The sequence below is a fragment of the Lynx canadensis genome, chromosome B1, assembly GCF_007474595.2.
Source record: "Lynx canadensis isolate LIC74 chromosome B1, mLynCan4.pri.v2, whole genome shotgun sequence".
NCBI classification, from domain to species: Eukaryota; Metazoa; Chordata; class Mammalia; order Carnivora; family Felidae; genus Lynx; species Lynx canadensis.
In genome coordinates, this window is record NC_044306.2 from 92,312,049 (window position 1) to 92,336,043 (window position 23,995).

Genomic DNA, 23,995 nt, shown 5'->3' on the forward strand with positions numbered 1-23,995 from the left:
ACAGCAGTGGTTACTGGTTTACAGTAAACATTGTTTACTGAATAGTTTAAGCCCACTGTTAAGACATAATGTTGGGGGGGGGGAAGATTCCTTTTAAAATATATAACTGTTCATAGACAAGAACATTGTCACCCAAAAGCTCTAATGGAGATGTGCAATGAGATTAATGTATTTTCATGCCTGCTAACACAACATACATTTTGAAGTCCATAGATCAGGGAGTCATTTTTACTTTCAAGTCTCATGATTTAAAAAATGTGTTTTGTAAGGCTATAGCTGCCATACAAGGTGATTCCTCTGATGGATCTGGACAAAGTAAATTGAAAACCTTCTGGAAAGAATTCACCAAACTAGATACTAGGAAGAACATTGGTGATTCATGAGAAGAGATCAAAATATCAATGTCACTAGGAGCTTTGAAGGAGTTGATTCAAACCCTCATGTATGACTTTGAGGTACTCAAGACTTCAGCAGAAACAGTTACTGTACATGTGGTGGAAATAGAGAACTAGAATTAGAAGAAGATCCTAAAGATGGAATTGGATCACTGCAATCTCATAATACAACATGAACAGATGAGAATTGTTTTCTTATGGATGAACAAAGAAAGTAAGTGGTTTCTTGAGATGAAAGCTACTCCCAGTGAAGATGCTGTTGAAATGACAACAAAGAATTCAGAATATTATATAAACTTAGTTGATAAAGCAGGGAGCAGGGTTTGACAGAATTGACTCTAATTTTGCAAGTCATTCTACTGTAGATCAAATGTTATCAAGTAGCATCACATGCTGCAGAAAAATTGTTCCTGAAAGAGTCAATTGATGTGGCAAACTTCCTTGTTGTGTTATTTCAAAAAAATTATCATAGCATCACACTATCCTTCAGCAACCACCAACTTCATCAATCAACAACCATCAACTGTGAGGCCAGACCCTCCACCAACAAGATTACTATTCACTGAGAACTCAGATGATAGTTAGACTATTTTTTTCAATAAAGTATTTTTAGTTAAGGTGTCTTCACTGTTTTGTTAGACATAATGCTCTTGCACACTTAATAAGCTATAGTATAGTATAAATGTAACTTTAATATGCACTAGGGAAACCAGAAAATTCTTTTTAACATGCTTTGTTTTGCTATTTGCTTTACAGAGGTGATCTAGGACCGAACTCTCAATTCTCACAAGGTATACCTGTATTATGAATGTTTTCTTTCTTTCTTTCTTTTCTTTTTTTTTTTAAATATCTTCCAGATAATGAATGAACCTTATTTCATCCAGTTATTGAATCTTTAATTCCAATGATTGCATTTTAGACGTTTACTATTCTACTTAACTATTGTTCATGTTTTTTTTTACCAATTTTGATAATTTTTTATTCCTTGTTCATGTTTGCAATCCCCTCTTTTTTATTTTTACATATTAGACATCATTATTTTATATGCAGCATTTTATGGAGCTAATATATTAAGTTCTTATGGTTATGATGTCTCATATGGTTTACTAAATTGTTCATATTGAAATTATGCATTGTGCGTATATACCAATCTGTATCTATATCTATATCATATATATATTCCTGGTATCTTTCCTTTAATATACAATTTTTATATTTTATACAAATCTGTTTCCATGCTACCTTCAGCTAAAAGTGACCCACTCTTCACATAAAAATGTGATTTTAAATTTATTTCCTTTACTTTGTTAATTCACTAGGAACTTACTGTAGCATCGACATTCTAACCTGGTGAAAGTTTAGGTAATGTTATCTAGCTTCCATTATCTTAGAGATGTCCTCTTAATATGAACCTTGCTTTTTCAAAATTAACATGCATGTGTAGATTTAAAATAGAAATGAATTGCCATTATAAGCAATTCTTTAAGAAACAAACATAGATAAAGAACTAATTCAGTCCTATTCTTTGGCTTCTTCATTATGACTGCAATTTAGAGTAGAATTGTATGTTCCCACATGCCTCAGAGAACTAAATGTGGTTAGCGTGGGTAAAATTTAGCTACCTGAAAAAAAATGTTTTATATAAAATCAAGGGCACTGGCTAAAAAGAGATCTTCATGGTCCTAGAAAATATCTCTCTAACAAACCTCTAAGATAACCAACAATAAGCAGAGAGAAGTGAAGAGAGGAAGGTGACATTTTGTTAAGTGCAACATGGGCATCTGAATCATAATATTAAAAACATTATTTTGTAGTAAAATCATTTGCATTTGTCAAATGCCTTACCATCTCTTCCTCTAACTGATAACTTTTAAATGTATTGCATACACTTATGTGTTTGCATTTATTTTTGCATTTTTCTTTAGTAAATTGTAAGTAAATGTTTTTGAATACGTATATGTATGATATCTGCATTTATATGTTTATGTGTATATAGACATGTGCTTGTTATATTACATATATATATCCTAAAATTATATATATATATATGTATATATATATATATATATATATATATATATTCGTTTTGAAGAATTGAAGTTGGTACAGGCTAAAACCAAAATTTGAACACAGGCATATCTGTATCTCTATATCCAGGTGTATATCTACATCTATATCTGTATCTTTATCTTTGTATGCACCGATTATTTTACTGTGGAAAAGCTGTTTTCCATTATGAATCTCAGATTTTAGAACTTTAAATGAAAATAATGAAAAAAGAGAAAATAATGACAAAAATATTTATCGTGCATGGTGGTTGGTAGATTTAAAGAACACCGTACAATTAAGTGTAGAAACACAAGAAAACAGTCAAGAATTACCATAGCACTATAAAGATATTACTTTTCATTCAAAGAGTGATAGACTGAGATGCTATACAACCAGAATCTGACATGCATAGTGTTTAAGGACTATTACACCGTTACAGAATGAAGTACTGACAACATTGAAAAGCTTTGAATTTCCAGTCCCTTTTTATATCACTGACCTAGGATGACATTACTCAGGACATGTTTCTTGATGATTGCCATTTAGAAAGATAGGCTATGCTTCTTGGATGAATAATTCCTCTTTGAAGCACTAATATGCACTTGAATGTGCGGTTAGTTAATATCAGTATGTGTTAGAGCACTAAGGTTTAGAAAAACACCCCACTGAAATCAAATAAAATCTACCTGATTTATGGGCCAGACAGTTAAATAAGACTCACAATGATTTTAGCAGCTTTACTGGTGCTCAGATTTACAGACAATTGAATTTCTACAGCAGAATCTTCCTGACAATAAAATTTAGTGATAAAGTAGGAAACATTGTTAGCACTAAGGAGGAAATTGTTAAGAAGAAGAGAAATTGATATTTGTTATGGCAGCAACAAAAAGATTCAGTGTGAGTACAGTAAGGTTAGTTATCCAGGGAGATAGAAAAAAGGGCTTAAAATAAATGTTTAGATTGACATTAATCTTGCAGAAACAGAGGGTAGAAAATGACCTGGGGATAGCACAGTAATTAATAGTCTGAAATTAAAAGTTCAGGGTCTAGCAGGTATAATAAAAGAAAGTAAAATCCCACGGTACATATATTTTTTTAAAAGGTAATTAAAAATCAAGTAGATAATAGACCTTGTTCACAGAGCATACCAGTACTAATCACTATTTCAATATTAAACTGAATTGAAGTATTGTTCCTTTTTTCCTTCCCACAAAGCTAAAATCTTAAAAGGTAGTGTTAAATAATCATCAGAAATGTGTAGAATAAAAATGCAACACACATTGACCAGGAGTCATTAAGAACTATTTCTGAGAATACTATGCCATGCTAAGTGAAGGTTAACTTTTGAGTTCAGATATTTTTAAAATTTTTTAACGTTTATTTATTTTTGAGAGAGTGAGAGAGACAGAGTGCGAGTGGGGAAGGGGCAGAGAGAGAGGGAGACCCAGAATCTGAAGCAGGCTCCAGGCTCTGAGCTGTCAGCACAGAGCCTGAAATGGGGCTTGAACCCATGAAATGCTAGATGGAGACCTGAGCCAAAGTCAGAGGCTTAACCACCCAGGTGCCCCTCAGATATATTTTTTTTTTGATGTGCATTATGAAAGCCTCCAATAACCATGTTATTATTCTAAAAGTATAGTGACCATGTTTGAAGATTTAGAAACATATGTCAAAATTTATTTTATTTGAATACAAAAATTGTTTTTTCTTGAGTATTTATCACGAAAGTACCTTAACTAAGTAGTATGGTCTTTGCATTCTTTAGACTTGGTGGATACTTATCTGATAAAGTCTACTCCTACTTAAAATTTTTTTTTCAACGTTTTTTATTTATTTTTGGGACAGAGAGAGACAGAGCATGAACGGGGGAGGGGCAGAGAGAGAGGGAGACACAGAATCAGAAGCAGGTTCCATGCTCTGAGCCATCAGCCCAGAGCCCGACGCAGGGCTCGAACTCACAGACCGTGAGATCGTGACCTGAGCTGAAGTCGGTTGCTTAACCGACTGAGCCACCCAGGCACCCCAAGTCTACTCCTACTTTAATTATAAGTTAAACATAAACAGTTTAGAGATCCAAATTATAGTTACCCTAAGATAATTATATACTTGTGATAGATATTTAATTTGGGTCTGAAAATACGTCTTAAAAACACGTATTCTGGGTGACTCAGTCAGTTGAACAGCAGACTCTTGACTTCGGCTCATGTCATGGTGTCATGGGCGTGGGATCAAACCCCACATCAGGCTCTGTACTTGCAATGCGGAGCCTGCTTGGAATTGTGTCTCTCCTCTCTCTTCCCCTCCCCTGCTCATTTGCTCTCTCTCTGCCCCTCAAAATAAATAAATAAACATTTAATAAAACCACATATTCACTTCATCAAATATTTATTGTATACGTATATCACAAACACCTGGTAGTTTGACAGTGCACAAGTGAAAAAGGCCTAATTCTAGCTCTCTTTTTTTTAAACGTTTATTTTTTTGAGACAGAGAGAGACAGAGCAGACAGGGGAGAGGGTCAGAGAGAGACAGAGGCACAGAATCCGAAACAGGCTCGAGGCTCTGAGCTGTCGGCACAGAGCCGGACCTGAGGCTCGAACTCGCGGACACTGAGATCATGACGCAAGCCGAAGTCCCGGCGCACAACCAACTGAGCCAGCCAGGCGCCTCTAGTTCTTGCTCTTTAAAAGACTTTTCAAGAGTGAATGAAGCCGACATTAAGCATTTTCATTGAGAAGGAAACCCTAGTGGCAAAGCAGGGAGGGCACAGGCTTTAATGCTGGAGCGATCTAATTTCTGAATTCTTGCTGAGCCCTTTGTACAGTGACAAGTTTCGTTGATTACTTAAAAACTCTGAGCTTCACTCTTTTCTTTTGTAAACTAGTGGTCATGCCTGTGTTAGGATATTAATATCTGTAAAACTGTACATGTAATAGGCATCCAATAAGTGCTTTTTTGTTGCTAGTTTTGTGGGTTTTTTTGGGGGGGGAGGGGGGGAGAGTCTGACATGTAATTTCCATGACCTTTTTTGGGGTCATTTTTCATTATCAGAAGCTATTTTATTTATTTTTTTTACTTTTTTTTAAATCTTTTATTTATTTTTGAGACAGAGACAGAGCATGAACAGGGGAGGGGCAGAGAGAGAGGGAGACACAGAATCCAAAGCAGGCTCCAGGCTCTGAGCTGTCAGCACAGAGCCCGACGTGGGGCTTGAACTCACGAACTGTGAGATCATGACCTGAGCTGAAGTCGGTTGCTTAACTGACTGAGCCACCCAGGCGCCCCTATCAGAAGCTATTTTAAAAATAAAGCCACACAATATAGTCTCCATTTAATTTTCTTCCCATTTGCAGCATGACACAATCTTCCAGTCACTTATATTATCTGGTATGAAATAGCTTGTTATTAAATTAAAGTATATTTATTAAATATTTGCCCAAGTCTCCCAGGGCCTCCATACTACTTATAATATGTGGAATCAAAAAGAATGCACAGAAGAAACACTTAGAGAAAAGTGCATATCCATATATTGGAAATAGCTTCAACAGATGTGTTAGGAGGAATAAATCTAAGAAACCACAGGAAGCGATTATTGGAATCCATTCCATAGCAAATATTTTATGATGTAAGCTTTGAACTGAACTTTGAATAGTAAAAGAAATGTAGCTTCGGATGAAACAGTACAAAGATGAATATTATTATAAATGTTTCCCTTGCTTTTACATTTGTAATTATCACATATTGATTATATGGTTTCTTTTTTGTATGATTGCTTTGAGGCACAAAATTGTATTTCTTGCCAGGCTGTTTGAATCTATGTTTTTACTATCTAGTAATTAGATCTGAAGAGAAATTACATTAAAAATGCCACTGTGATTATGGGTTGGAAGAGGATTAAATAAAATGACAGAGTTACAATAAAATTTGGCTATTTCTTGGGGTTTAAGTTCTATGTTTTCTATATAAATATACCAGGATGTTTTATTAAATGCTGTAGCAAATAAATATATGTTTCCTAACAAAGTGTTAATTTTTGTGTTCTTCTATATCTTCTGAACTTTCATTTCCTCGATATTTAGTGATCTGCACTTCGTTTGTATGTTTGTTTTGTTTTTCTCCTACTCTCCGAATGAAGTGATAAGTAGATGGAAATGTTCATAAAAATTGTGGTTACCCATAGTAACAAGTATTTCGAGCAATTATGAACTGTTTTGAAAGGTGAAACTCGTAATTCTCTCCTAAACAAGCAGATTTAATTGAAGTTAAAAATGCTAAAACAGCAGATTTGTCCATGAAAAGAATACTTTATTTTCCATTTTTCAAAGAGTCAGGAATGTTTAAAGGCAATGGCAAGCACTGAAAATGTAAGAAAAAATATAAACCTTGTAACCTCAAAAATAGTTGTATAGGGCTTTCACCTCAAGGAAGCAAAACGGTAATATAGAGTATAGATACAAAGAACACGGTAAATGTTTTATTTGCTGAATTTAGTATTTGATTTTTGTCTTTAAGTTGAGTAACGTGTGCAAACTTACATGTTGTGTAGCATTAAACTAAATTGCATTTGTTTAACTAGCCATTTTCTATTTAAATTACTGCTTTCCAAAAGAGCTGCCAAAGAGCAGCAAAAGAATAAACTCAGAGATGGTGTTGAAAAACAGAGCACACAACTCAAAAATAAAATAAAATAAAATAAAATAAAATAAAATAAAATGTACCTCTCAATTTAGAAATATTTTGTCCATAATTTTGCAAATTAGTTTCATGTCAATTTATAGATAAAAGCAATACATTTGTGCTTGCTCTATTCTGCAAAAAAGGATTTAGAGTTAAGGCACATTATATGAGTTCTTCATGATAACTGTTTGTAGTTGATAACTGGATTTGACTGCTTTGGTCTTTATTTATCTCACCTGTATTATAAACCCCTGAAAAGGAGAGCTAAATCCAAGTAAAGAAAAAAAAAAAAAAAACTGAATCCATTACAAAATTGATCAACTTTCTCACCATACTTCTTTAAATCAAAAAGTTCAATTTATAAAGAAAATCATTATCCTGATACTTTCATTTTTCCAATTGTCCATCTTCGTCATAGAAACCCGAGCATTTTCCCCAGCGAAATTATTGCTAGATTAAAATTCACCGAGGAGAAATCTGTCTAGTCATATTAAAGTAACTGTGCACAGCTATTGAAAAAAAAATTCTATTGGAATGCAGATGATTAAACTGGCAGAGAAATATATGCAGTATTTTGAGTGTTTGTATATTTTAAATTGTGATAAATATTAAGGATGTTAAGGGACAATCATCCTTACAACACACAAATTAAAACAATCAATTGTGTTAGATATCAGAGAAATATTAAAAATATCCCTCCTTTGTTTAAATATAGAACTTGACATTTATTCAACCAATTTATTTGACAAGATTGATTAAACATAATCTGACACCGTTTAGGCATAAATTCATGACATATAAATCTGACTTTGTGTGTGTGTGCGTGGGTGGAGAGAGCACCAACTAGAAATATAAATGAAGTGCATTTTTAAAGTCTGTGTGTTTAACTATTTATGAAACAAAAACCGCTTTGTATATGTATTAATGAAATTGTCTTCTCCCTGTAAAGAAGGTGTAATCAAAAGAAATGAATGTAAAACAGTTCAGGAAGGAAGAACCATAACCCCTTTTTCTTTTCTTTCTAGTTCTCTTGGTAAAGCTAGTTTGAGTCCAGTCAGGATCAGCATATTCTAAGATAACAATATAGCAACCGAGCATGAGATTTGCATCTCCACTTTAGATTTTTCATTCTTGAACCTCTTTTTGCCTTATCAGTACAGCTACCAAAGGGCTTAGCAAATGCTGCTGGAGTGGAATCTTTCACTGCATTTCAGACTGAAAATGTAATTGTTCATGTCCATTTCCAGCAGCAAGCCATGTCTGCAGACTTGTGATAAATCCAAGTGAAGAACAGGACAGACTTGAGGATGTATGCAAATAAAATATTAACCTACATCTGCAAGAGTTAATGTAGGAAATTCTATTATAGATATTATGTACATAACTTATTTTCATTTGTGCTTTACATTGAATGGCCTCATCAAGCCGAAAAATATTGAACCTGCATTTCAAGTAATATAGGTCACTTTAAACATGCCTAATATTACCATGCTATTGGCAAATTTATTTCTGTCATTTAGATCAAAGGCATGTATTTGCTACATTTCCATGCCTGCTTTTCAAATATACTGCCGTTCTTTCTTCCCTCAACAAATGTAAACTTAATGCTTGTAATCCTACAGAATATAGAAAATAACAAAACTAAATTGTATAAATGATCATATTTTCCTATTTTCCCAAAAACAATATTTAGATCTTTGTGTAATTGCATTATTACTTGCTTATCCACACTGCTTTAATTTATTTTAATGACATTATAAGAAAGCAATATGTTTATATCATATTTATTACATTATATTATGTATATTATATTATATATATTATACGGCAAAAATGGATAATAATTTTAAAAAGAAGGAAAAATCGGGGCGCCTGGGTGGCGCAGTCGGTTAAGCGTCCGACTTCAGCCAGGTCACGATCTCGCGGTCCGTGAGTTCGAGCCCCGCGTCGGGCTCTGGGCTGATGGCTCAGAGCCTGGAACCTGTTTCCGATTCTGTGTCTCCCTCTCTCTCTGCCCCTCGCCCATTCATGCTCTGTCTCTCTCTGTCCCAAAAATAAATAAACGTTGAAAAAAATAAAAAAATAAAAAAAATAAAAAATAAAAAGAAGGAAAAATCTAAACTTACCAGATTAAAACATATCGCTTTTAAATGTAATGAGAAAAATTCAATCTCTGAATAAAGGAACTATAAACTGTAATAAAAACTATTAAGATAAATATATGGGAAGTAGATATATTGTGATCAACTCCAGGGAATTATTCAATTTTGTGTATATGCTGAGTTAATTAAAAAAATGTGATTCTTTTGATTATAAAGCAGAAAAGAAGAAGAAGAAGAGGAAGAAGAAGAAGAAGAAGAAGAAGAAGAAGAAGAAGAAGAGAGAGGAGGAGGAGGAGGAGAGGAAGAAGAAGGGAAGAAGAAAAAAGGGAGAAAAAAGCAACAAGTCAATTGGATTATCTCCAGAAAGGAAGTAGAGGCTGCAATCAGGATAAAATGAAATACCAAGTTTCATTTGAAATGTCTTAAATAACATTTGGAAGTGTCTTAAAAACAAATTTTCTATAGCTTCTTCTACATTATCAAATACTGGAAACATATAGGATTCCCCCCCCCTTTGGAAAGTTAGTGTTGTTTTTTTGATAATAGGAGATTAACAAAATGTTTTTCTACTTACTGTAAAAGATTGATGCTTCATATCACAGAAAGAAAATGTATTTGAACTAAGAGTACAATTATCAGTTTATGTACAACTGTTTGTATAGTTGGCATTTACTAAGGTATTTTTTCTAAACATCATTTTCATCCAGATAAGTTGCCATTTTTCTTATTTTTCTAAGGTTTTGTGTTGAGGCTATGTTCGTTGTGCTGTTAACACCAAGTACAGCCGATCTGGTGTCACCATTACTCTTTATACCTATGAAGATTGCAAAGTGTATGGAAAGAAACATTTCCTTTTATTTATCCCTTATAGATATTATTTTTGATGCTGTCTACAGATGTGGCTGTTTTACTAGTTAGAAAATTGTAAGACTACATTCCTATAAAGAGCAGCTGTTTTGGAATCATAAATTGGAAATAACCACTTTTTCATTTTGATGTATATAATATTGATAAGTAGGGTGATAAAACAGTTTCATTGGAGATGTAGGAGTCTGTGTATATTGTTGAGACACAAATATATTAGTTTGGTTTAATAGTGTAATGTTTACCTTTTCAGAAGGGTCTAGATAGATCACATGGAGGCAGAATTAACACAACAATCTGAAGTTCAAAACGATTGGGTTTGCAGACCATCTTCAAAACCTACTTTATGGCATGGGGTAAGTTAATCAGCCTCCCTGTGTATCAATTTCCTGGACGATAAGACTGATAAGATTTATGCCTTGAAAGTTTTAATGAGTTTTGGAGTGATGTAAATGATACATGATATATTCAACCAACATGACTCAAACAGCATTGAATTCACATATTTGATTAGATGGCTGACATGACAACTCAAAATTAATTAGATTTTTTCTTCATTGAAACTTACCCATTCTTTTAAGTAGTTGTACTGTTTCATATTTCCTGAAGTTAAAATAAATACTTCCAATGTGGTAGACAGATAAAAATGTGTAGATTACAGTACTCTGCAATGGACTGTTAATAAAAATCAAGATTAATGATTAATAAAGATTCCTGATAATAATTCTCAACAAACACATTTTTTGTTGGGAACTATTAGAGTTGCCCCTTTCCTGCAAAAAGAAAAAAAAAGAGGAGGAAACATAATTACATACATAGAACATATATTTTATATTTTCCATAATTTTTTGTGTTGTGGATCTTAAGAGTAAAACATACGAGAGGGGTACAAAGCCGACATCATGAAATTTATATAATTCAGCCGAAGTAATCATCTTTTCCATCTCATCTTAAAGATGACAGCAAAAATAATCAGGTAAAGATGCAGAGATCAATAATCCTGGCTGAGAGAACACTATCTTCAAAGGATTAGAGGCTAGCTAGGGCATTATAGTTCAGCAACTTTTGGATATAGAATATAAGGATATAGGACCCATGGTAACAGAGAGGATTATAGAAATAAGAAGCTATCAGATTATTTGTATGTCATCCATTAAGGGAAGCAAACTGTCAGTTTTACTCCAGAACCATCACTCTGAACTTCAGTGTAGAAAATGGAATAAATTCAGATGTGAGAATACCACTTTAGAGGCATTCTTAGTAATCTGCCTAAGAGATGATGAAGAACCCACAACACTGGATAATGAAGGGTGGAATTGACTAGACTTGACTGACGAAAGAAAAGGACAGCCACGAGTCTCTAGACTAGTGTCATTCAGTAGTTATGGTGGCCCAAGACTCAGGAGAGAAATCTTAGGTGGAGACGTCATATTAGAAATTAGCAATGGTTTTAATGTTCAAATAAGAATTTGGTTTTCATCACATCGAACAGTGTTTAAACACTTTGTATATATATGTATGTATATATATAGGCCACTACCTTTTTCAGTTGCAATGATTAATCAGTTTTATTAATTAAATAATTTTAAATATTTTCAAAAATATCAAAAAAAATACTCCCTTCTATAAGTTTTATTTTTACATTGCCCTTGCATCTTTATTTCAGTGCTGAATTAGCTTAGATTTCTTTAATCTTACCTTTTCTGTCCCCTTACACCCACCATGCAATTCCTAAAGTTGATACATTCTTATATAAAAGATAAGGTTTCCTAGGATCAGGATAATTATGGTTATTTTGACTACTGGAGTGCCTCAAATATGTGGATAGTGATACATTTTATGAAGTAAATTATTAATATTTTTAAGTTTTTAGGCCAACAGGCAGCCATGACATTTTATTCTAGCATTTTAGATTAGAGGCTGGGAGATTATAGACTTATGCAGCTGTGTGCGTGTTGTTTTGGTTCCTTATAGTCTACGATTAGATAATAGATTTACTACTTGACCAGATTTTCTGAAAAGGGTTGCTTTATTAACAGTTGTGAAATGTGATTTTTATTTTTAAGCCACAGTTGGCAAATACCTCCTTTCTGAACTAGATTCCTGCAGCTCTGAATTCCATTAAAGAATGCGTTTAGAGGTTTCATAACTTTCTCTCCAGGGGATTATTAAATTGTGTTTATTATCATTACCATAATACATATCAATTAAAAATCTATGCCTCTATAAAAAGCCATTTGAGAAATCACAGACCTTTTATATAAAAAAGGAAAATATATTATGACATATTAAACTTCTGATGCATGGGTAAGAACTACACAGTAATTATAGAGGGACAATTTAAAGCTGACCTGTGCACACAAATACAGGACTACTAAACACTGAAAAAAACATTACACAGGATCTTTTCACTTATTTCTTTATTAAATGTCTTTGTTTTGCTCTTATTAAAAAATAAATTTTTACTAAAACCTTATCAGAGAAAACTTATAAGAAAAACTTATCAGAGAAGCCCTCACTCTCACAATCTACATTTCTTGCAATAAGGCAGAAAAATACAACACTATTGGATCTAATTGGCCAAAATATTAAGCTCCCAAAGGGAATTTTTCTCCTTCATTATCTAATCTTGCAAGCCTTTTCTCTGCATTCAGCTCAGTTATGTCTAATCCTTAGTGAGCACAACATCTGTGAACTTGATAAGTCTTCTTAATGATGCCAAATCTGTGGCAAATGACCCACACATTTCAAATAATACTCACATAAGCTAAGCATAAAAGTAATTTATCCTTTTGTCTGGAACAGGTGTTTCTGGAATGACTTTCAGTAAGGCATGCTTCGGTTTGATTCCCACAGCTGTGAGACTAGGTCCCAAGCAGGTGACAAATTGCTTATCCACTAAATTAACATTTGTCACTTTAAATAATGCAAACATGTTTCCAGTACCTCCATATCATTACCTTTATGTCATTTTGAGTGTTAATTATACAAATATGCCATCCTAGCTTTACCTTGAAAACTACCGAAGCCACCCTTTGTAACTCAGAAGCTATTGACACAAACTTAAAGAACATTCTGGGTAATTCTCAAAATGTGTTTCCATTCCAGTAATGTAAAATGGCAGATGAGAAGTGTATTGTGCAATTTCTTGCTGGCTAACTTTGTACACTCACAAGGTCATATGTACTTGATTTGGGCTCTTTGTTGGGATCTAGAAACATCAGTGAAGTTTTCCGTTTCACTTTCATTTCACTTTGAGCATCGCATTCATTCCCTGCCACCCTTCTCTGATTTTCCTAGCAGAGACTACACAATAAAGAGAAAGTGACACTTAAGGAGATATTTACAATAGATCAAACATACATACTTCAATATAACATTTACCAAATAATCCCAGTATTTCTGCTGTTAATGTACCCTAAAAGTCTCCACATTCTATTGTTATCCTCTGCAGGAGACCCAGTCAGTGGTATTCTTGCAAGTACTCAGCACTCAGTGTTCTCAGGGGGGTGGACAGACAGCTCAACTACTTCAAGCAACTGTGATTCTCTGCCTGGTAAGTTTCAATAGAGCGGCTGAAAAGTGCTAGAAGGCTGAAAGTGCTGAGGATTGAAATTCCCACTCCCTTGCCCTAACTCTTATTCCCCAACTGTAGTTATCAAACTATGACTGATGGACATTGGTAAGTAAATTATGCCAACTCTCATCCCTAAGATGAATAACTCTAAAGTGTTTTCTTGCACACATCCCTGATGGGCCAAGTGCCCCACTTACCCACAGATGAGCTCACTGATACCCCTAGTTACTCCCTTCTCTTTGTTCTTGACATCTCCTTGCTTGGACCTGTTATCCTTTTGACCTCTGACAAAGTAATTGCCAGTCAGATTCTTGTTTCAGGACTGGCTTCTGGGAAAACCCAAATTAAGACACCCTGAATTTTTTTAAAGGGAAATTAGTTAATTTTATCTTTAACACCCAACTTGTGAGTTTCTTTTTATTTATCATTTATTAAGTGAACAGAGAAGTTTACTTAGTACACACACACACACACACACACACACACACACATTAATATCTATTTAGAATCTCAGAGTGCTGGCAAAATAATGTATGCATACATAGCCAGGTTTTTCTAACAACAACAGCAAAATACCTTTAGATATTCCTTAGTTTGATTCATTCTTTTATTTCACTCATTTTACTAAAACTTTTTGTTGTTTTTATCTGGCTTCCCAGCCCACTGCAAACTAGAAATATTTCAAATTTGAATTCAAGAATTTATTAATAAGGAAAAGACAGCAAAATTCAAATTAAAAAAATACAAAAGTTTCGGAGAGCAATAATTTTACAGCTCCATCAGCTAGAACAAAACTGGATGTGCCTAGGTCAGCTTATAATTACATAAACATTCATATTTTGACTATAATATTTAGAAAATTTTCAATACTATTTTGATATTTGGAACTGTTTTGTAAGAAGTTATAAATATTTAGTATGTTTTAAATGGTCAATATAAATGTTTTGCTCCAACAACATATCCTGAAAAGTTATATAGCAGAACTCATTTTTAAAATTTAGAATAGCTAATGGTTGACTGTAGAGAAGAATAACATAAACTGAAATTTTGACAGTTTGGAGCCTATGAAATGAATTTTTCTCGTATTCGTGCATGAAAAAGATGAGTAAAGCAAGCTACATGGTAGTTACACTTCTTTAGGAAGTGTTTCCAATACTTAAAACACTATAATGATCGGTGCACCTGGGTGGCTCAGCTGGTTAAGCAAGAGACTTTAGCTGAGATCATGAACTCACAGTTAATGAATTTGAGCCCTTGACGGGCTTTTTGCTGACAGCTCAGAGCCTGAAGGCTGCTTCGGATCTTGTGTCTCCCTCTCTCTCTGCCCCTTCCCTGCTAGCACTCGGTCTCTCTCTCTCTCAAAAATACATAAATATTTAAAAAGTTGGAAAAAAAAAACCCACGGTAATGAGAAAATGTTTTTTCTGAAAAAACAATTTCTCCTAATTTATTTAAGATTGTTATTTTTACTAAAAGCCTAAAAGTTTATAGTAAAATAGGGGCTTTCAAAACTCTCCCTAAAAAATAACAATAATTGAATATACAAGTGTAAAATAAGTGTTTCACTGTGAACAGAAATATAAACCAAACCAAAAAAAAACAGGGAATATGCATATGAAACATATTTTTATTTTTCTCTTTTATTAATTTATATACATAGTGGATCAATCTGGCAGTGGAATTTAAAATCAAATTATGGAAACATGCTGTTAATATGAGTATTGCATACAGTGAGATCCAATTCTACAACTATACCTAGGAAGAATTAAATTAATTTAGTGTAGACAGTTGTCCTTTTTTGTGCTAATATTAACATCTTCAATAATAAACATATATTATTCTTCTTACATTTGTGTCTTTTAATATAATTTAGTGACTAAATTCTTTTGCAATACATTGGGGAAATCATGTAGCATAGTTTCTAAATCCTTAAAGTGATTTTGGAACAACACTGTACTCCTGTTTTACTCAGAATATTGTATTAATTTTCCTAAAATGGAAACACCACAAGAGGATACAATCCTTTAACTGTTTGTTACACATTTTTTAATAACAAAAACCACTATTTACACATATAAATGTTGAAGTTTACATATTTCAGCTTTAGTTGAAATTAGGTGCATTTTTGAATTGACTTTAAGTTAGCTTATACATTTTATTTTCTGATGTATTTACATGGAAATATGATCACTTTCATTGTCATGTATTTTTAACATCGAATACTTACTCAAGTTATTTGATGGTTTCATTGCCCTTTGAGAAACAATATAATTTAGCACACTGTGTCAGTGCACAAGTCACTGGACTGGTATTTCTGTAGAATGAAGAAGTTTATTCTATTGTTTCCTAGTTTCTCTTAGTGCCCTGGTTCTGAGAGTTTGCTCAGATTGTGGTAAGTCTCCTTGAATCTGAACACCTTTATCCACTGTGCATTCACTTGTCACTTGGACTTTTTCTTCTTCATCCCTACCCTTGAAAATCAGTGACACATCCACTCAGTACTCAAGGGGTATTGAGTCCCCCTTAATTCACAAAAAAATACCCAAAGATTTTTGTTGATTTGTACATATTTTATGTCCATATCTACCTATAAACTCCAAGGAGGAAAAACTATATCTTAAAGGATTAGTATTCTCTATTGTTCTTAGCATAATACTTTGCACAGAGAGGCAAGTAATATATAGAATGAATATGTATGTCTTAATAGGCTTAATTAATTGCTTGGTTGGTAATTATGCTACAGGTAATAAGTTGCTTCCTTTTATGTTCTTCAAAAATAATGCAAATATGCTAACTGTTCAAATTTGAAAATTATTTATTTTAAAGGTATTCCAAATACGTGTAGGCACAGTTTTTATCTTTTTCATTGAACATTGCTAGAAATAGACCTAGAATTAGGACTCTGATATAACTGTTAACTGCTGCTTCTGATTTTTCTTATAGAAAGTATACATAGATACATAGCAATACTGCTTTTCATCATATTCAAAGGTTTGAAAGTACTACCTTTTGTTGAGTTTCGTTTTTTTTCCAGTTTTTTTTGTTTTGTTTTGTTTTGTTTTTCAAAATCAGTAGAAACAAAATAAGGCAATACTTATAATAACCAAGGCGCTTCATAAAGTTCTGGGCCTTCAAATACAAAAGGCGAGAAAGACAATTGTCTCTGTATATTGCATAAAAATTATCTCCTTCAGTAGCTTGCAAGTAATTTAGGAAATATATGCTCCACAGGTAGTATGGTAGAGCTGGTTGTTGGGGATAAGGTACACTACTGAAAACTTGCTAATGCTTCAATCATTTAAAAAAATATTGTCTTCAGAGGTTAGAAAGCAGAGAAGGGACTGTTTATCACAATAATGCAACATTTTAATTAAGCAAGGAATAATAAGAAATAGTAAAATCTGTGTTATTTTCTAATCCAGTGATACTCAAATTTTAGTGTATGCAAGTGCCAGGAGTCTGTGTTAAGAATTCCTAGGAACTATTCTACTCCTACACATTGAAAATCTCTGTACGTAAGGAATCAAGAATATGCATTTTGAGAAGGGCTTTAGGCAATTCTAAGCCCGTGAGGATTCAGACCAACCTTCCAACTTTTTCTTCAAGTTCACTTAAGACGGGGCAGTCATGGTACAGGGCATAGATTCAATATACAATAAGTACTTGATGGATGGTGGTCTAAATATCATAGACCTACAAATTATTCTAAGACTATAACTTTGTCCACATCAGTTAAACAAATATAATCTCATTTTCGATAGCCATTAACAAGTGATGATTCTTGTTCTTATACAAATGCTATTTAATGAATGTTAGTTTCACAACATGAGAGGTACATGTATTGATTTCATGTGAAAATTATGTTAACTAAAAGAATGACAACTTTTTTTCATCCATTATTCATATCTTTTATTCTCAGGGTAGACTTATAAATAGTGTGTGCAAAATACAATCACTCTATTCAGTTATCATTAATATTAGCTATTGATTTAAAATTTCTTCTTCTAGTCACATAATGTAGAGCCCAACAATCGTGAATCATAGTGGGCACCATTTTATCAAAATGATATTGCTGGCCAAGACAAGAAGTGTTTAGATGAAATTTAAATAAATTGATTATTGCTAATTCATTACTATTTTCTTCTGATCATGGGAAACTACAAATAGTTATACACAGAGAGAAAGTTATTTTTTAATGTTCCTTTTTATGCTTTCTTGAAATATATACACAATCTCAAGTTTATCCTATTTCTTATTTTAAATTTTTGCAAAGTATTTGTTAAAATAAATGAATAAAAATGTCCATATGTATGCCCTTTTTTTTGTCTTCAAAGTAAATAATTTGTGACCTTGAACTCCTCATTCTTTGAACTGTAAAATTCTTACACATAAACAAGGACATAATTGCTTTCAGCCAGTTCTCTCCAAACCCATCTCAAATGCTATTTTATAAATTAATGCCAGAATGTTGGGATTATGAAAGATCCACACACTTAGTTATTCGTTCATTCACCTACCCAGCCAGCAGCTCCTAGATGCCAGGTCTTACATTTAAAAAGTGGGTGACATGACAGCTAAGTTAAATAGCAAAGAATGTATAGAGATCTTAATTGTTTTATATGCATATCCCAGTAATCAGATAAAAACAAACAAAAATGCATTTCTCTGCTCCAAGATTAAACAAGTTACCGAAATCAAAATTTCTTCAGAAAATCAAAATTTCTTCAGAATTTCTCATTCACTCATGCATTCATTCAACACAGGCTTAGAAAGTTCTTATTTCATACCATGTTCTACAAGAGGTTCTACAGATACACAAATAAGGACCTCAAGCCTAGTGAAGACAGCATACGTGTAAATAAGTAATCAACCTATACTTCAGCCTGCAAAAATGATAAATATTGCTGTAACACTCTAATAAAGCAATATTTTGAATATATTGATGGTAATTAAATCAATCATGAATATTTATGCTATTGGTTATAGATACAAAGACCCAAATGTTTAAGCATCTAGCTGGAAACACACATACACACTCACTCACATGTAATCCTTTAAAAAACAATGAAGGAAATAAAAGTCTAGGAAGGTAAATGTTTTGATGGACTAATTCGTGCAAGGCCTGAATTAGGTAGTTTATATAAATCATATTTAATCATAATCAATTTAGTGAATATAGCCGTATTAGTAAATGTTTTCAAATATTAAATACAGTGGACATTTTAATATTTTACATATTTTAAGATGAGAAGAGTGACCAGAGGGACCAAGTAACTTCTGCAGTAATCAGCACAATCAGCTCAAACCACATATGTCTGGTTGATCATCACAGCTGCGCTCTCCATTATTCCTCACTTTGTTAAGTTCGAATGCAAGTTCGAATAATGACAGAAAGCAAAATACACTGGGATGCAGTAAACGTTTCTTCAGGATTTGAAAGTGTTTTTCACATAAGATTTGAAAAAGTTGTAGAAGACATGAAAGTAACAGGATATGAGTCAAAATTTGAAAGATGAATGTGGTTTGAAATACGAACCAATGTTGCATATATGAAAGATAGTAAAATTATGGGATTCTTTGAGGATTGAGCATAATTACTGAAATGGATATTTTCCATCAAGAGGGCACTTATCAACTAAGGACAAATAAACATTTGAATAATAATGAATAGATCAATCTTCTAAAATACTGAATTTTAAACTTTTGTGTGCATAAGATACATGGAATAAGTGTTAAACATGCAAATTCCTGAATATTCCAATTCATTAGCATCTCTGGGAGTGATACCTTGAAATGATTATTTGAACGAGAAACTAGATCCTTTTTTTTTTTTTTTTTTTTTTTTTGTCTGAGCAACCAGATGGTTTTGATGCATGTAGTTTGAGGACTATACTTTGGGAAACATTGGCTTGTTGAGAATGATAATATATTCATATATTCATATAGTGAGAGAAGACAGAGAAAGGTAGATAAAGTTATTGAATTGGGACACAAATATTAGGGGATAAGAAGCCTTTAAAGGTTTTGTGTGTGCTTTTTTTTAATACAATGGGATTTGCAAGGCAACATGTTTCAAATGTTAATTAAAGCTAATCATATATATCTCTATATGATGTTTATAAATACTAAAAAGGCACAGGGCTTTTTACTGTTTTCCAAAGATGTGAAATCTACAATAATAATAACAGCTAGCATTTAATTATCCCTTAGTATATGTCAAACACTCTGCAGAGTGCTTCATAGGTAAGTTATTTAAGACCACAATAATCCAGTGAGTTACATGTTGTTACTGTCTCTGTTATACAGAATAATTAAGACCAAGAGACTGAATGAATTGCCTCAAAAGTAATCAAAGTGACATAGCTAAATGCAGAGCTCACAATCTTAATCAATATGATATACCAATATGGTGATTTCAACTATTTTATTGCAAATACTCAAATTAATGTGTAGTGAAAATGTTTCAGTTAATTTATTTATTTTTTATTCAGTAAATACTTTCCAAATATTTATAGCATTTCCCCTAAAACACTAGAAAAGTTTTAAAGATTATTTTTGAGTGTAAAATGTCACTATAGAAATCATTTTAGATATATTTGACATAAATCTTAGCCATTAACTTTACTTCCATCCATCTTTGTCTTCGATGTATAGAAATATGTCCACAAATAATGGAAAAATAAATGTAAATTCACTTAAATGAGTGGAAAAACCCAAAACCAGTGTCAACTGTCAAGTGAATTAGAAGAACTGAATGAGTAATGACTGAGTATATATAATTCTGCTGATGGTGTGGATTTACAGATACATATGTGACATTTGTCCCACAAAGAAAGACAGAGACAAGTGAACTGTTTTAAACACATTAAGTGTATCTTTGGGGAATTTATGAAAAACTTTTCTTAAAATAGGTTACTTGGATTGGTGTATTTACACCTTTAGATAGCACCCACCCTGGAAAAACCAATTTAATATGGATATGACAAGTCCTTGACTACCCAGAATAAAAGTTCTCTTCTACAAAGCCAGAGCAAAATCAAACCCCAAACAGTATACATGCATCTCTGCAAATAAAAATATAAACAAAACAAAAATATACATAATAAAAAGTTTAAGGGAGAAATCACTTCTCAAATGAATTTTTAAACTTGAAAACACGTATTAACTGGAGTGTCTCAGGCCAACCACCAAAAGTTGTAGACGTGTTTTTTCTATTAAATTAGTGGGAAAATTCTGAAATATTAGTCAAAAATAATTATACATTTGAGAGATGATATGTTCAATGGAATGGAGTTTGGTGATGAAACTGTGCTGTTTGGGAAGATTCTAAATGTTCAACTTAAGATGAGTCTAAGTATAACCTCTTTCTACTTCAGTCTGTTTTACATAAAGGGCACTGTTAGAATGTGCCTTATTGATAGTTGTTTTTAGCACTAAATGTGATAATTCAGGTTAAAGAGTTCTGGATCATGGTAAGGTCTTCATAATAATTTAGCTACTTATATCATCATTATTATCTCTAAGAAAAGAATAAAATATAACTGGCAAGTTTTTAAAAAAATGATAGACAAATGTGAAAAAATAATATAATGTTTACATAAATTAAAGGAGGAAATTATTTATAATGTGAAAGCATTTTAAAAAGATGAAACCCTAAACCAAAAAAAAAAAAAAAACAAAAACAAAACAAAACAAAAACAAAGAAACCCTTCCAGAACAAACAAAACACTTTGTGATCTTAGAGTGGACCAAAAATTGATTAAATAGACTATAAAGCACAAAATACAAAAGCAAATTTTGATAAATGGAACCTCATCAAAATTAAACAGTTTCTCACTCTTCACAGGTCACCAAGAGCAACGTGAAAAAGCAAGTCACAGAATGGGAGAAAATATCACTGAATACATATTTGACAAAGAACTTGCATTGAGAATTCTTAAAGATGAATGATAACAAATCAACTCAATATGGAAAAAAAGACAATTCACAAAGAACATTAAGAAGCATCAAAAGATGTTTAACACCATTATTCATTACATAAATGTAAATTAAAATCATAAGGAAACACCCCTACACAACCATTATATTGGCTAATATTGAAAAGACTGAGCATCCCAAAGTATTATTGAACATGTGGAGAAAATGGAACTCTCTTTACACTGCTAGTGAGAAAGTAAAATGATATAATCAATTTGGAAAAACGTTTGGCAACGTTTTCTGAAAAGTGAACCTTCAACTTCTTATATGGTCCAGCCAGGAACAGCTACATTAAAGAGACCCAGTGAAAAATAAAAGTATAAAATATAAATAAACAAATAAATTGATACTATGAGAGTCTCTTAGGTAATAACATATTCTCTCTCTCCGTTTTGTTCTAGAAATGTACAATTTTATCAGGTCAAGAAATAGGTGATCTTTGCTGGGAATCTACAAATGAACTATTTCTGTAATGCAATCATGAATTCCCGTGCTTTGTTCGGAGGGTGGTTTGGAGGTCCATTACCAAGAGCACTGAAGTCTTTAATCCATGTTTCATATGTTACTTTTATGTTTACGGCAAAACCTAAAGGGTCTCTTTAGCTCAGAACCGTGTAGACAATAAAATGATTGAGAATGACGAAATCTGAAACTCAGAATTGGATAAATGCACAAATCTTAGAGCCATGTAACTCACTCATGGATATTTGAGATACACAGTTAATTTCTCAAAAAGAATGAATTTGGAAATTTCATTAACAAGTGAATCTGTCTATGCGTGGATCAGATTCTCTGCTTTATTCATTACTCTATATCTTTTTTACCCCATGATTGTTTTCTGTGCTCACTTTCACATGTATTAAGGACCACACGCCAACAAACTAAGAAATAAACAAGCAAACTCAGCAAATACCTCTTCCCTCAGGATTGGTACCCTAATTGCTGAGCATAGTCAGCCTCTCTGCTTCAGATCAATACTAAGTTTCAATCAGAAATAGTCCCTGGCTCTATTTCTAGAGGTTCAATTTCTGTTTCTACTTGATACTGCATAAATTTCCAGGATTTCTAAACATGAAATAAGCTTAACTTTTACGATGGCTCTGCAGACTATCAACTGTTGCTGTCCAGTGTCTATGTTTACTCTCACATAGAAATTCTTAACTTGCCTGTCTGAGACCTAGGGCATGTTGCTGCCCTAAGGTTATGACCCATTTGAACTTTCATCAGAAAAAAAAGAGTCATTCAAATTTGAGCAATACATCAGCAAAACCTTCTTCTGCTGAGAAGAATTTGCTAACTTTATGCTACTATGTGCTATAAGCAGGAAGAAAATAAACCAGAAGGAAATTATTTGAAAAACTATGGTTTCCAATGTCTTGATTCCTATTTTGTAGGTTTTATATTTTAAAATGACTGTGAGACAAGCAAGTGGAGATCTCAAAAAGACAGTTAAGCATATTTATTATAAGCTCAGTGGAGGGCGTTAGTCTGAAATAAAAACAAGAGAGTCATTTTTTTATAAAAATCATACCTTAATCAGAAATAGATGAAATCACTCATGAAGAGAGTGTGATTGAGAAAAGAAAGTGGGGTATGTTCCAGTAAGAAAACAACATTCATAAAAGTAGTTAAGGAGAAGAGGAAATTACAAACAATAGCCAAATCTATAGAGGAAAATTGGGAATGTATGGGTTACATGAACCAAAGGAGGAAGTATTCCAAAAGGAGGGTATTACCAATTTGGGAAACTGTCGACTGGACAAATAAAACATAACAGCAAAGGGACCACTGGAGTTTTCAACATGAAGGAAATTGATGTCCTTTTAAGCCAGGGGACTGGTAGAGCAGAAGACAGTCTGGACCACGTTAAAGGGTGAGAAAGTGCAAAGAAAGTTTATATATATAAATATAAACGTTATATATATTATATAAATTTTATATATATGTTATACATATATGTTATATATATTATATATAATACATATATTAATTGTATATATAGTATGTATAATATATATACATATATATGTGTATATATATATACACGTATATATATTTTTTGTTTTTGATTTAAACTGGTTTATTTTTTTTTCAATATATGAAATTTATTGTCAAATTGGTTTCCATACAACACCCAGTGCTCATCCCAAAAGGTGCCCTCCTCAATACCCATCACCCACCCTCCCCTCCATCCCACCCCCCCCATCAACTCTCAGTTTGTTCTCAGTTTTTAAGAGTCTCTTATGCTTTGGCTCTCTCCCACTCTAACATCTTTTTTTTTTTTTTTTCTTCCCCTCCTTCATGGGTTTCTGTTAAGTTTCTCAGGATCCACATAAGAGTGAAAACATATGGTA

At 32.8% G+C, this 23,995-nt stretch overlaps 1 long non-coding RNA gene across 1 annotated transcript; it reads right to left on the bottom strand.

Annotated features, from left to right (window-relative positions):
• Positions 1–1,061: 1,061 nt before the first annotated feature.
• On the bottom strand, positions 1,062–19,372 carry LOC115511697. Its single transcript, XR_003968133.1, has 3 exons — positions 19,354–19,372; positions 10,415–10,417; positions 1,062–1,114 (listed from the first exon to the last, which is right to left on the bottom strand). It is a non-coding gene; the product is annotated as an uncharacterized LOC115511697 (long non-coding RNA).
• Between the last annotated feature and the right edge of the window lie 4,623 nt (positions 19,373–23,995).